Consider the following 12,261-nt stretch of genomic DNA (forward strand, 5'->3'; position numbering starts at 1 on the left):
GAAGAAGATGTGATATTCTGATGCTTGTCATAATTACCATATTACACCACATCACTGAACTTGTATGAGATCGTGCACTGTACACTCATAGACAGAAACTTGTAGACAAAAAAATGTACATATAGCAATAACTAGGTCTGAGGCTCATAGAAATACTTCAGCTCTGTGAGTATATAAAAACATTTGAATGGAATTAATAATCAATCTACAAAACGCTATAACACCAAGAATGTACGAATACACTCAAGTTTAACTGAGAAGTTAAAAAATTGAAACTATTTATGTTGTGATCAATGTTTCAATTTCGCTTTCGACTGACGTGGGACAAATTTTGATGCTCCCCATCGGCGAAAATGACTTTTAGTTTGTGCCACCTCCCTCCCCCCACTCAAAAAATCCTAGCGACCCCACTGTTAGTTAATCTTTTGATGTGAATAAAACTAAATTTGTCAAATTTTGCTCCAAATAAACCAACCCTACTAATATTTATTTCTATCATGCATAATTATTTGATCATACGGTCCCCGCAAGTATTTTTCATTTCCTGAAAGATATTCGCCATACTGACTTGGATCTCGAAATGCTGGTAGATCCCAATTTTTAGAAAGAAGTGATAAAACAGATTGATCATGTCGATGATCTCTAAAGGATTTTGGATTATCTTTACCCATAACATTTGGATCATCAGAAACAATACGTCTGTCTGTATGATAGGCTAGCCACTCCATAGCAAATTGTATAGCATTGCAACTTTTTCGCAACAAAATAAATGATGCATGACGTTGCCAGGAATCCTCTGCTTCTGGTATGCTCGTGTTCATCAGTACAAAAGTGTCTTGTTTAGTGAACATATGTTCAACAAGAGTAAGACTAAACACAATGATACCCTCGTCAGAATCCTCACATAGTTTTAATAAAGGTTCAGCAGATCGAATGAAATACGACCCAGCATCTTGGTACATAACTATATCTCCTTGCTTCATATGCAATGTCAACATCTTAAGTAGTAGATAAGGTTTCCATATCCAATACCCAGCCCCTTGGTGAGCACTGATTATATCGTGATGTGTTTTCTGAAAGCCATTTGATATTGCATCTAAGTCAAAAGAACTTACATAGTCAAATCCTCCAACTGTTTTTGCTTTCAAAGTTGCTCGACTTCTTGAAAAGTTGCAACAACCATGACCATATATGAACATAAAACTATGTTGGCTTATTTTCTTCGAAGTTACATTGTACTTGTTTCGTACTTTTACGATCTCTGAAGGTTGTTCTGTAAGGTTGTCCCCATATATTACATTCCTTTTAGTGGCTCTTGTTCTAAATTTCCATCGCACTGCCTCACTTTCAAAGGGAAACGGCATTCTCACACCTTCCAACATCTGTTTTGCAATTTTTATTAAATCTTTGCATTGTAACGATTCGCTCCCTACTATTGGCAACATATTCATTTCTTCTTTTGCGTTCCGTGGTTCAGGCAACATATTTGTGTATGAAAATTTATACATTATTTTCGCGCGATAAACCATTATATAAACAAGCATAAACCAAAAGAAGAAAAATAATGTAGCTTTGCACTTTGTGTAGCCATGAGAATATTGCCGCATACTTTTGAAGTAGTGTCCATGGCAAACATTGGTCTATAGTAATGGCGTATATAAGATAAGACAATACATTTCGAGAGTTTGTCCGTGAAAGTCCTTTTCACTTATTGTGGAGTATTTTGCATTTTAATTAAGAAGTTTTAAATGGAATTGACGTCAGAAAATTATTTGTTTTCTTTTATTTCACAGAGCCTGCAAGTATAATGGCGTCTTTACATCAATTTTACCTGAATGTGCAAATGAAGACATTGAAAAAGACTTAGCAAAAACGGTTGAAATATTAGAAAAGAAAAAGAAACGAAAAAAGCCCGGTTTTTTAACATTGATTTGTACTTCGTCTTCCACAACAAAATCTTAACGGAGTCAATCAACAATAAAAAATAATGTTGTAACCAAGTCGGGCTGGCCCGCTCTTTATATGAACGAAATTTCAAAAACATTGTAAAAAATATGAGGCGAGATGATCCCGGCAAAGCTAGCTACCCCAGCTTGAGCGGACAGGCCTAAGCGCTTCGAGAATTATTGGACAGGCCTAAGGGCTTTGAGAAGTATTACATGTCATCACCGGTAGAATATGTGAGCTTTTCAAAATTATTTGATTGTACATTATTTTTAATTTCCTGAAATATTTTCAGCATACTGAGTTAGATCTCAAAATGCTTTTAGATCCAATTTTTTTCAAAAAAGTAGGTAAAACACATTGATCATGTCGATGATCTACGATAGATTTTGAATTGTCTTTACCCACAACATTTGGGTCATCAGATTAGAAACAATACCTCGATCTGTATGTAACATTAGCTTGCCACATCATTACTGGTAGTATATGTGAACGTTTCTTAAATTATAAATTCGTGATTAACCGTTCTACGCGTCATTTGATAAAAAACTGTAAATTGCCATGGTTCAGTGTAGGATTGATACGATGAATGTGAATATGTAGTAGGCTTCTATGAATAATAACCATAGTTAGAACGATCAATAATTTTACAGCTATCAAAAATTTTATCAACCAAACTAATAGAATATTTACAACTCTATATATAAGAAGAATATTTATTGTTTTTTGATCAGCCATCATTTTAGAAAGTGACGTAAGCTAACCAATAGCATTTCTTCAATCCTTTAGATCGTGTACGCCTGATATTTGCAACGCCTGATATTTGCCACTTTTTTAGCTCTAATCACAAGTGACGTCATACTCGACTATCTGTATCTGAACTACTGATCTCGAAAAAAGACTGGATCAGGCAACTATATTTGTACTTTTGTAGTAAACAAATTTTTAAGCCCCCGCCGCCGTACTAAGGGACCAACACATCGAAAGATTTTTTAACTAAACTATGGGAAACGTCGCAACACATGGCCAAATCATGCTTTAAGATAACGCAGAAGATGAAAAACAACCTTTGTGGCGATAGTAAAGCGAGTCAGAAAGAATAATTGGCTGTATAAAACAAAACGCATACAGGTTTCACTCCGAATCACTCGTAAAAAAGGCTTGTAATTTTAAGTGATTGATCAGTTTATGATCGTAAATGGCATTAATTAATCAGTTTGTACTTCTGAACCATGATTCCAACAATTCTAGGTATTTCCATGCAGTTGTGGGCTATTTTCCATAGTTTTTCCATACCAAAGTAGAGTTACCAATCAAAAAAATCGCTGCATTTTGATCGTATTTTATCGTATTTTATCGTATCGTTAGCTCTTCTATAAACTTATTTATCTCTTAGTTGTGTTCATGTCGTTACATGTTGCAAATTCTTGATTATTCTCGTATAAATCCACAATATATTTGCTCCATATTTTCGAAAGTTGGTCCCTTAGTAATGGCGGCGCTCCTTATTTTTTGTCTTCAACTTTTGTGCCAGGAGCTTGATCAAGCCTTAATTCGAGATCGGTGATTTTGAACAGAAAACGGTTAAATGTAATCATTTTGTTAAACAAAATGCGCAAGTTTTGGCCAATTTATAGAATCGATAAAAATTTTGCGTTATTTTACATCTTAAGAAAACTGGAGCTAGACGACCATATTTCGTGCCCGGCCTGGGCCACCAATCATGTTGTCGTTTTTGCGCCAGTACTGTAGGGGGAAATCCCCTACAGTAGGGAGATTTAGTGGTTTGTAGGTGGTAGGGGAAACCTACGGGGAAAACTGTAAATTGCAGGAGGACTGCAGGGAGAAAAGAAAATTGTTTAAAAATGAGCCTCATTTTTGCCCGAAAAACTCTTTTCTTCCTGTATTCTCACCATTTAGCAAGTGATTGTAACAGAATCTTTCTTTTGGCACATTTTGTGACCATATATGGCAATAGAAGATCAACAACTTAAACTCAGTGTGTCATTTGTGCCACCTGCATGTCATTACTTCTTACGCCAAATTACTAACTTTGTCGTCTAGATGTTCTTTCTTAGTTTTCAATAAATCTTTTTTTTGTATGCATTTTTTTAAAACAGACTAAAAAATTCAATGATCCGACGTAGGTATATAATTGAGGGCTATGTTGCTGTGTATGGGAAAAGTAGGGGAAAACAAAGAAAATCATCGTAGGGAGAAGTAGGGGGAAAATAAAGTTTTGGTAGGTAAAATATGCATACACAGAGTGGCAGCACTGTTTCGCTCCTAAATTTTAAAAATGCCGACAAAACCATTGAGTTCTATATAAACTGGAGCGGCTAAGTGAACTGGGACCTGACGAAAAAATGGCGGCCAATGGGCCTATTTCCGCTGAAATGATCGCTTTGCAGAAAAATTGTATTCTCGACTTCCCCCTGATGTCTATAGCCAATTATACAGCATTTTTCAAAAACAAACACGTGATCTTTCTTTGGCATTTCTTTTAAAATGCCAACACTTCAATCATTCAATTGTTGGATATCGTTGTGTCCACAAAAAGGAACATGTCGCATTCACAGGTGAGATATTTGTTTTGTTTGTTGATCAAAAATTGAAAAGCAATTTAACTTGAAGCCTGAGCGATAAAATCCGACTGATGTTTTCTGGTTTTTTTTGTAAATGTCAACATACTTTTCCACTTATTTGTTAATGAGTGAAACCATAAATATGTTTGCAAAATAGTTTCCTTAACGCGAAAAAGATTCTGCTCTTTTTACTCAGTGGGCAGATACTATGAAAAAACGATCACCCCAAAGAGTACCCATAATGTAGAGCAGAGTTTGTTCTCATCAATTTGCTGACAACATGAACAGATGATCGGATAGCAAAATGTTTCTGGAATATGCTGCAGTACCAGTACCAACACTATTTCATAGATCACTATCTGAAGACAATTGAAAGATGCTATTGATGCGTTCTTGTTCAGAAGACCACAAAAATCTCAAAGGTTCTCGTGATTTGTGTACAATATTTTTTTATTATTCATTGACGAAACGCGAGATGCATGTACAAAAACAAATCCTACAATTGTTGCGAAAAAGGCCATCACATGAAAGACAGCAAAAAACTAATGAGAATAAATGAGCTAACATTTCTCTCGTGATCCGTTGAGATAAAATATGATATATTTTGTTTCGTGCAGACTACAAACTTTGATCGAGCAAATCATTAAACGACAGTTACGACGCGCACATCTGCATTCATATGTGGCCAACAAATAGCTCGTTCGTCAATAGTTAAAAAATGCATCCGTCGTAGAAGCCGACAACTGGCAAGCACACTAGACTCGCTTTTATGAAATTTATGTTTTTACAGTGATTTTCCTCATAAAATTGCTTGCTAAATATGCAAAAAACACATATACTTTTTCCTCACTCTTTCTCAAGGGGGAAGAGAGAAATTGTGAGATTTTCGGAAAAGGAGTCAATTTCGGTTAATCTCAGCGGTAATGGAGCAAATCCTCCATTTTTTTGACGTCAGTCGCTAATTAAAGCTGCGCTTTAGATAGCCGCTCCAGTTATTATAGAACTCAATGGTTCTTATCATTTACTGCATCATTTCCCTCACATTCAGCATTGAACTTTCATTTTACAGACAAGTAGATCAACAAATATAATGCCAATTCAGGTAAATTAAAGTTACATACATACATTGTATACATTTTTAACAAAAAACAAAAAAAAAGATGAACTAAACAGTTTTGAATCAATGACAAGCAAACTAACAAACAAATATACATATTTTTAGACTGAGGTTGTTTGACACTTTTCTACACTGGACAAGGCCAACAATGATTGAACACGATACGCGGTCATTTCTATGTGATTGGTATGTACAGATGGGAAACAGCGACGACAATTGTGAACTATGCAATACATCAACATTATAAAGACAAATATTGAAACTATCGTAGAAGGAACTAACACATAAAAGTTGGCACTTTTTTCTTTCGCTCGTGGAACAAAATACATAAACAATGAAGACGATACCAATGATTCTGACGGTGATGGTGATAACGACAAGGAGAGTGATGACTGTAAAGACGAAGACGATAGCTGCGATTGTAACGGTGATGATGAGGGTGGTGGTAATAGTGATAATAACGACAACAGAGGTAATGACTTTGACGTTGAGAATGATATCGCTGAATGTGGAGAAGTTAATGACGTTGACGGTAACCAGAGCAAAGATGTAGACGATAATAACAGTGACTGTGATGAGGTTGACATGTTAAAAAAAATCAGAGAGGGATGAACGTAAAACTTTTGGGGGACGACGGAGCGTGAGATGATTTACGCAGGGTGGACATAATCAACGACGATGGAAGAAGAGAAAAACTGACGGACGACTGACTTAAACGATTTCTTGTGGCTGAGGTATACGAAAAAAGTGGTGTCACAGACGAAAATGAGTTCACAGGCATCAAATATAAATCTTTTTTCTGGTTGGACACGGATCATACAGCACATTTAACATTGAGAAATTTACAGGACATAGCAGAGGGTTTTCGCGTTAATTAATGCACATAAGTCTCGGGTACGCACTAGTAACATCCAGTTCATTAACAGCTTTAATATTGTTTCGTCTGAAGGACAAAATCCTTATCCGCGTACCTTTTGCCGTTGCGACAGGAACATGTTTCAAGTTCATGTTTGAACAATCTTAACAGATGGTATCTTTTCACATAACCACATTTTCGACCAAGGATTACACCTACCGCCATAAAAAGTAAACATGCCAGGTGTATGTCTAAGTCACTAAATAATTTAAGGAGTGATATATCTCTTTTATTGAATTTAAGCACAGCCAAGTAGCTTGAAAGTGCTACAATTTCCTGTTCCGCATAGGTGGACTTTGGACATCTTTCCCATGTTAACCCGTTCAGACACTCATTCACATTTTGCGTCAAACCGTGTGTACACATTTCCAACAAGGCAATATTTTCGATGCCAAGCGACTCTCGACGATGAAAAGTGCAACTTCTTCAACTGGGGCGACGTTTCAAATATATAGTAAAGTCATATAAAGAAAAAAATAAAAGTGGAAAAAGATCCAAAGGAAAAAGAAGCTAAAACTTCCCCTCTAAGAAAGCGAAAAGAAAGAACCAAACCGTTCCAGGATGACGAGTAAACTCTGAACTAGTAAGAAGAATAATAATAAAAACACTATTGCATTCATGCATGGTCGCTCTACTTAACTTAATGCTTCAAAAATTTTCCTTATAATTAACATTTTGTTAAGTATTGCAGTGTGTGTGTTTATAATATACAATACCCTTGAAGATTATTTGTTTATAATTAATCCTGTTACTCTGTTGGATTCCACTAGTCGCACACTATAAAACGAGGCATGATTTTGCGTATTGTCATCATATCAAGACAACGACGCCAGTTGATCATGGGAGAAAAAGGACAACTCGAATGTTTGCAAACTCGAGCAATCAGGTCTCAGGTCTCAAGTCTTAAGGCAAAACGCTTGCGGAAAAAGGTTCAAAAAGAAATATCTAAAGAAAAACCGATGTCTCTAAAGTTTTAAAATTGCAAAATAGAGCTACCAAGCTATTACAGCAGAGTGTCCACCTAGTGGAAAAAAGAAATAATATAAAAAATCATCCAAAAACGAAGAAAAATCTGAAAAAATAAATCACATACATAATTCATAGACATGAGTTGGTCATTTCTTACTCGCACTTTTTCTTTAATATCATCTGGCTTGTGGCCATAGGTGTGATTATTCTCCTTCTCTATGTCATACGTTAGTATAGGAATATCACCATAGTAGTTAAGGTGCAGGTATGGTCCCGGAAGTAACCGGAGCTCTTACCCGTGTCAATTAAATGGGCAGAACTTATCAAGTACGCATGCAATGATTGGAGAAAAATATTTTCGACTGAAAAAAAGAGCAAATTAGGACATGAGACGTTGATATTCTTGGATAAATTTATTGAAATAAAACATTTTTAATTAAAAAATCTAGCAACGACCACTCTGAAATAAAAAGAAATCAATCTTACTGACTGTTTTACTCTATCAATGTTCAAAAGATAAAGAATTCTAAAATTACATACTGAAAAAAATCTTCCAAAAAGCGGTCTACTTCTTCGTCAAAACAACTAGAGTATAAAGCAATGGGCATTACATAAAAAAGCGACTACAACATTAGCAAACATATTAATTATTTGACTTACAAGCAAATACGGCAATTGAAAGGCAAGCATTCTACAAGCCTCTCCTCCACCTCAGAGAGGTGGACTCTATGTCCACAACATGGTGGGCATATGAACCACATTTTGCAGTCTTCACACTGGCCTAAAATAATGAACAAAATCACAACTTAAATTTTCTAAAGTCATATCAAACATTGAAATAGAATTCCAATTCAACTTCCTCAAAATTGGGGTTATGCTCTTCGACGTTGTCATGACTCTGTACTGTTCGTCCTCTTTCCTCTAACAACTTTGCTGTTTGTCTGAGACTTTGACGCGAGTGCTTCTACATGCAAAATATTGACAAAGGCTCTTTTGTTAGCAATAATTTTCCAATGGATCGCACATTTCCTTCGGCATGTGTGCGTTTCAGAGTAAATGCCGGCATTGAAGCATTAAAACAGTAATTTGCCTCGTATGTCTGCAGGCCCAATGTATTTTATACACCACCAATTAAGATTATGAAATCACGTTGAAGATCATCGCCAGTTTTTGTTTGGAAAGTATATTATGCATCATAAATGTCTTAAAAAATTGTAGCCATAGGTCTAAACAATTATTATCTCTGCAATTTTCAATCGATTCTGCTTATATGCAGTGACAAGACAACAACTAAAAAATTATTATGTTTTAATAGGTAGGGTAAAAAGATCCCAACAGTAGTGGAAATTCAGTTGGTGAGGTTGTGGGGCGAATTTCATGCGATTTTTTTTTTGCCAAAGTGTCGCAAAACGTTTGCATGCCATGCAATGTTCAAGAACTCCGTAAAATCGACTTCGGTCGTTCGCGATACGCTCTATAGGCAAGGGCCAAGGATAACCACGATTAGGCCGTACTATTGCTTGGCAAGTTTTATACTTAATCAACGTCGACGATGCAAAAAATTTTTTTTAATATATGCAAAATTTTCTTTTAAAAATGTATGAATATATTCGACATACAAATGTAAAATTAAAAAATGTTACATTCTTTCTGTTGGTGCATTGATAATATTTACAAAAAGGGAAAGTTTCGTCTCTTAGGTTTGCTCATTTCGTGGGATACGAATATTTTACGACAGTCTTTACATATATGTTTTATTAGCTCAAGTCCATTTACTTGGAGGGGTGATGGTTTTCATAAAGTCTTTCATGGCATTGTCTTCCGACACGTTTTTGAAGGCATCATCAAACTACGAAATCATACATTTATCATTTTCCATCAATAAGCAATCATGTTGACGTTGGCAGGGTGAACGATGAAACAGCCATTGCAATTCTTTTTGACTTTTCCGCGTATCTTTGCAGCAATTTTTTCGGCATAGCAGTCTAATAGTTTATTTTTGCAACATGCTTTGACGCTGACTAATTTCATTTTTTCTAAGCCAGAAGATTTGTTCATTTTCAAAGGCAGATCTTTCGCACAATCTGTAGGAAGTGCTGGTTCACTGTTCTCAAAACTTCACTCGAACGATGGGACTGTATTTTGTCAATTATATTTAACACTTCGATAGGATATTTACATTGTTTGTGCACGATTTTTACGTTACGGAGTTCTAAACGTTGGTTCTTCGCGATACGGAATACTTAAATTGATATCGTTAAGATTACGGACAACCGTCAATCCTTAAACTGAGTTTTCGAACTTTATTACCTTTTGCAATACGACTGTTAATTTATGAAATTTGTATGACCAATTCATACACCAATAATGTCAACTTTTCCGAACTCCCGAATTAACGCTTGCAAGCTATAGTTTTATATAATTATTAGGAAGTGGTTTTAGGCGTTTACATGACTTGCAACTTCGCCATTCCGTTTCTAGAGTTTTGTTTCTATCTACATCCTACCGCAATGACGGATTTCGGTGAGAAAGTGTTCCCTTGACATGACTATAGTATTTTAGCTTTTACGTACGTACAGGATTTCCACTGAAACCACAATTTTTAAGTATCTACGTATTTTCTATCAATTTAAAGGGGTTATATCACGAATTTTAGCCCCCCTTTTTTATTAGCTAAATTGAAAGACCTTATTTCAGTGATTTTAAATCTGCAATTATAATTGAAATTGGATTGGTGAAAGTGATTTTATGGACGTTCAAAGTCACGATTTTCAGCATTTTTTTTGCGAACTTTTTGATCGGTATGCTAATGAGTTGTGACGTAGATAGTTGAACACATATATCAACATGGCGTATTCTACTAGTAATCTTAATAAGAAACGCGGAGGAAAACGCTGTGTTGCTGGCGGACCTAATCCAATTAGTTGCGCCAATGATTCAAAAACAGAAGGAATGTCGATGCATCTGTTTCCTAAAAAAGAAACAGAGCCGCAAAGACATAGAAAATGGGTAAATTTTGTGCGTAAACATAGACCGGGTTTTGAGGCTTCCTCTACCTCTTGTCGGTGTTCTGCGCATTTTGATGATTCTTGTTTTGACCTTAATTTGAGCGTGCAAGTCAAGCTCAAAAGAAGGTTGAAGAAAGACGCTATCCCAACCATAGACGTGGCTGGGATTCCTGAACCATCACAGGACGAAATAACCGATCGAAAGCGCAGACAAGTAAGTTTACGCTTGTTTATGTTAATTTTTCTTTTGTCATATAAATTCGATATAAGTTTTGTAGATTATTCGACATACTCTCCATAAGCCATCGCTGAAGGAAACATGTTCTCTCGATGAGGAAGTACCATCTACTAGTGATGGAGCTGAGCATGTTGAAGTATGCACTGGGGAAGCAAACGATTCGCCATTTGAAGAAGAACTACATGCAGTTGGTGAAGATATTTGTGAATCCCAGTCTCCATGTAAATCGTGCCATCGTCTTAAGAAAAAACTTACATCTTTACAAAAGACTTTAAGCTGCACTTTATCCGTGCTGTAAGTATGGGATAATGGTATTGTTTACAATTATTTTAGGATGTAATGATCTGCATTTTTCCTTAGTGGAACAGCAAAGACAGCAGTTACAAGACCTAACAGATGATGCAGATCAAATATTAAATAGCTCTGGGAATAAAAGTACTCGCAAATGTACTAAATGCAAAGCTCCAATGAAAGGACATCCTCGAGGTCAATGCTTCACTGAAAAAGAATAAATTGAAGTTGGTAGATGATAGGGCAGTGGTCAGACATTGCTTGGAGCCTGTCTGGAATGGAGAAGTAAGGCACCTCCTTCCCACCACCAGCCTGAGGGTTCACCTTAGGCAAGTGATAGTACCCTCTAGCCTCCCTATCTGGGCACTGATATACACACCTTTCCTGATGATTACAGTATTAATATAACATTGAATTGTATGTATACTTGTCAGATTGAAGATGACTATCTCACTCGATTGTGCAACTAATTAATTTTCATGAATAATTTTTTTTATTGTAGTTTAATGCTCAACATGCCCTTTGTGGATGCAGTGCACTCAAGTGTGAAGACCTTATAAGATAAGTTCATGTGGCTTGCTATTTTCCATTTTACATTTATGCTATGATTTAATTCCATATAATTTTTCTTTTTTTCCCAGACTGACATTGAAGAAAAGATTTTCTTTACCGTATAGTGCATCCATTATCTCCTATTTGGTTTTCATCTAGGCATATTTCCTGACCATTCTAAACTCAGCAAAGAAGGCCAACAGTCTCTACAGTGCACAAGTTAAAGACCTTTCCATCATCGCCCTCTGATGGTATGTAACCTTTTGTGTTACCACTTGGATATGCTTTCCGAATAAAGTGGTAAACACAAGCAGGTAAAGGCCGAGTATTCTCCCATCCCATAGACCCACAAAACCATCGCATCAACCATCTGTATGCCACAGCTCTCAAGTACCTGAAGTAAATAAAAAGGTTGGACTAATTATTGTTGATGAAACAATGTTGATGATAACATTCTTTCTCATACAATTTACAATCTTACATATTTAATGATTGTGATGCTTGGCGGCGATAAGCACGTCCATTCCTATCTCTCAATAGTGGCCCGACGTTTTCAAGGACAGCCTCATGAACTAAAGGCCCAAATTTGGCATGCTGTGTTATGCATGATATTTTCTCAATGCTGCCATCGAATGTCATTT

The 12,261-nt window shown here is 36.1% G+C and overlaps 2 long non-coding RNA genes across 2 annotated transcripts; both read left to right on the forward strand.

Moving 5' to 3' along the window:
• Positions 1-10,641: 10,641 nt before the first annotated feature.
• Positions 10,642-11,014, forward strand: LOC124444562. Its single transcript, XR_006947972.1, has 2 exons — positions 10,642-10,753; positions 10,818-11,014. It is a non-coding gene; the product is annotated as an uncharacterized LOC124444562 (long non-coding RNA).
• Positions 11,015-11,040: 26 nt separating this feature from the next.
• On the forward strand, positions 11,041-11,482 carry LOC124444561. The gene is made up of 2 exons (XR_006947971.1): positions 11,041-11,071; positions 11,138-11,482. It is a non-coding gene; the product is annotated as an uncharacterized LOC124444561 (long non-coding RNA).
• Positions 11,483-12,261: the final 779 nt, after the last annotated feature.

This window comes from Xenia sp. Carnegie-2017, unplaced genomic scaffold (assembly GCF_021976095.1).
Source record: "Xenia sp. Carnegie-2017 unplaced genomic scaffold, XeniaSp_v1 HiC_scaffold_21, whole genome shotgun sequence".
NCBI lineage: Eukaryota > Metazoa > Cnidaria > Anthozoa > Malacalcyonacea > Xeniidae > Xenia > Xenia sp. Carnegie-2017.